General features: G+C 35.0%; 1 pseudogene; it reads right to left on the bottom strand.

Moving 5' to 3' along the window:
• Window positions 1-699: 699 nt before the first annotated feature.
• LOC149565856 (uncharacterized) lies at window positions 700-3,161 on the bottom strand (annotated as a pseudogene).
• Window positions 3,162-3,587: the final 426 nt, after the last annotated feature.

The following is a 3,587-nucleotide window of genomic DNA, read 5'->3' as shown; positions in this document are numbered from 1 at the left end:
ATTATTCCTTTCAATTAAGTTTTCATTTAAAGAATAACATTGTTTATGTTTCATTATTGTTTCTACAATTATATAAAATTGCACCTTTATGTAAGTTTCACATTATGTTCCAACCTTATTCTAGTTAACATTTTAAATAAACATTAAAATATTTATGATAAAAACCCTTTCTTATATTTAAGGAATTAAATATATTTTGAGATGGATAACAAAATATTTCTTTATGTCTTGTCCCTATATTGGTTCTCTTTCCTTTCTTATCTCATATGCAAATTCCTCCAAAGACTTAGCATATAAGATGTTAAGTTGATTAGAATTAAATTTTAGATTTTACAAAATTAATAAAATTATAAGACATAATCAATACTTTTATATTTATATTATAATTTTCATAACTTGTTTGACCTATTTTTATGTCCTTTGATAATTAAAAACAAATAATTTTCCATTTAAAAATAAAATTATAATACATAAAATTTGTCAAGATTAAAAGAAGGACCCTATAGAATTGAGATTGAAGAGTTGTTTAATTTGTATTTCTACATAAGTGATGCTTAGAAGCATCCAATTCTTCATTTTACTAATTTTTTTTGCTGAAGACATGAAAATGGATAACAATTGAATAAGCTTGATGAATGTAGAAACTGGGTTTTAACATAGTGGAGGAAGCAAAGAATGCAAGGAAGGAAAATAGTAGATCTATTGAAATGTCAAGCTTATCATGAAAGCAATATAACACTTTGGCAGCCATTGCCAAGACCCCTCATGCAATCTATACAACACAGTCTTTGAACTCCCATACAACTTAACACACACATTTTCCCTAACTCCCATGCATGCAATCCACCTCCTTTGTAATTTTCCCTAAACCCATTCAAGCATTCTTCCCTTTTCCTTCAACCTCACATTCTTTGCACACAACTCCTATATTATCACCTCCTCCAAAGCATAGGCACGTGATTGGGAGCTTCTTCGTCTTAGAGCCTTTTTGTTCTACCAAGGCTATTTCCTAGCCTTCTTAGGGTTTATTCTCTAACCCTAACCTATAGGATTCTCTCCTAACCCCCTTCCACCAAGAAACTCTCCTATCAATTCAAATTTCACTCCTCTAACTCTAAAACCCCAACTATGCACATTTTGGCCTATCAAGCCGAAATTCCACCAAATGCTTCTAGTACAGAAAAACCAAGCTTAGGCCTTAATCTTGAGGTTCTTGGCACATTTCAAGTCATTTTGCACCATCTTGCTAGGTTTCACACACCCAAAACCCATTCTTACTTATTTTTTCCTTTTAGCCCTTATTAGCCCTCCTAGAAACAAGGATTCTTCAATAAATCATAAAATTTCATAATAAAACCTATAAATGTCTATTAGAAATTATTTCATATTGACCTAGACTTAAGGATTTTCTATGTCTTAGGTCTTTAACGTGTCCATACAATGTTATTCCAGAAAACCCTATTTTTGAGGGTTTCTAGGGCAATGACAACAATTTCACTAATAAGACAAATAAAACTTCACTATAGACTTCCCCCTTTGGTTCAATGACACTATACACTCCCCTCTATCATTACCCAACCTTCATTGGCACACACCAATCCATTTCTTCTTTCATCTCTCTCCTCTAAGCATATATGTGCCTTGCCAAGCTTCTACTAGCTTGCCTAGGGCTTGCTTTCAAAAGAAACAAACAATCTTCCCCAACCTCCAAAATTCATATTTACATAATATACATAGGATATTACTTGGATCCCAAAGGCCATAGGGTTTCAACTATGGGAACTCAAGTTCTAGGCATTTTTGTGTGACCTTGCCAAATCTAACCAGCAGGAATAATGAAACTAAATAATTTTATAAACCTAATAAAATGAAAGCTAATGACCAAATCAAGATTATATAGAGTTATTACATGACCAAAAGAATCTAACCCATCAAAAACAATAAGCCAAAAAATCAAGATCTTCAATCAATACATCTAAAACCATGTTTTCTATCAGCAACTACTCCTCGTTTCAGCAACTGTCCATACAAAGGCATAACCAACCCCTTCCAAGGAGTTATCCTATGCTTAAATAGCCTCCCCAACTACTTAGACCTTTAGGTATACTTCTAGGTTCACCTTATGCCTTTTCACCAAGGTGCAAAAAGTTGTCATTACAACTTTGCAAAAATAAAAAGTTGTCAATGAACAACTTCGACAATTTTTGCCAATTTGGCATTTGAGCCCCCCATACTTATCTAGTTTGGTTTCAACCCTCCTAAAATGGCTCTAGAACATGTAAGGACCCTTTCTAAACACTTTTTGCTCCCTTCAAGACATTTTTCCCTTTTGGAACAATTTTTGCATTTCTAGACTTACCAAAACCCAATTACCAAAATCATTACTCCAACCAAGACTTTAGCTATTCACACCATAGGACTTCATCCTTAGTCATTATTCAACAAATGGTTGGGCAGACCATTTACAAACCAAAATGTCTTTTAAGAGTTTGCCCTTGCCCAAGGTGCTCCTCCACCAGCTTGCTTAACCAATCTCACCAACAATTGAGAAGACCCCTTAGAAACCAGGTGAGGCCATAAGTTATTCCTCGTCACCACACCCGCTGGCATCTCAACCCAATTCCACTGCCCCTTCTTACTGTCAAACACCACCATATTATCCGCACCGATCAAGAACACAAATCCAATGCAAAACATTGTTTTATCCATCTTTGAATTCATCCCCAAATCATATCCCCCATTTTGGTCTACAAATCTGAAACAGAGTCGTAGCCCTCGACTTCAATTGTGCCCTCGCAACATTTCTTCCCCAAAAGGACCTTGAAAGTTCCTCTGTTCTACTCCTGTAGAACCCATTTGGCCAAGACATTGAGGGGAAATGATAGTGCAGGAAGCAGGAATGATGTTCTAGTGAGAAGATTGCATACCCAGGTGGTCGCCATCGAAGGAATTTTGAGCAACAGGAGTCCAGACCCACATCCACAGATGTTGCATTCGGGCAGGGGGAAGAAGGAAAATGAAAGGGATCGCCATTTACGAGTGAGGAAGGAGTAAATGAGGGAGCCCTGTTTAGCATTTGGTAAGCAGATGAGGAGATCCAGTTGCTTTCTCGCTTCATCTGCCCACAAGTATTGTAGGAGTCTATGAACTGGGACTAGCATTCATCAAAGGCCATAAACTATAAATATTGGTTTTGCAAGATTTAGTTGTCTTTGTTTCAATGTATGCATTGCTTTGAGCATAGGGTCTTTCCATATATATGGTTGTGCTTAAGGATGGATCTATACTTAGGAGGGTTGGTTTTTCTTCTGCCATCATATCAATATGGACATGAGTAATTTAGATAACTTACTAAAATACTAATCAAAACAATGTTCTTCATATAAATATTATTTGATGAGTAGGTCAAGAAGAAGGTAGATATTGTCCAATTCTATTTATGTTTTAATTTTTGTTATGATTTATTGAAGTTATGTACAAAAGTTTCTTATTTCAGTGATTTATTGAAGAAAAAAATAAAATAAATAAATATCTGATTTGAGACGAAGGGGAAAGAGTATTCATGGAATAAATATGAGATAGTAAAA

The sequence above is a fragment of the Cupressus sempervirens genome, chromosome 3 (genome assembly GCF_028749045.1).
Source record: "Cupressus sempervirens isolate cs-2001-9-10 chromosome 3, ASM2874904v1, whole genome shotgun sequence".
Taxonomy (NCBI): Eukaryota; Viridiplantae; Streptophyta; class Pinopsida; order Cupressales; family Cupressaceae; genus Cupressus; species Cupressus sempervirens.
Note: the sequence above shows the minus strand (reverse complement) of the source record. Positions and strands in the feature narration are given on the sequence as shown.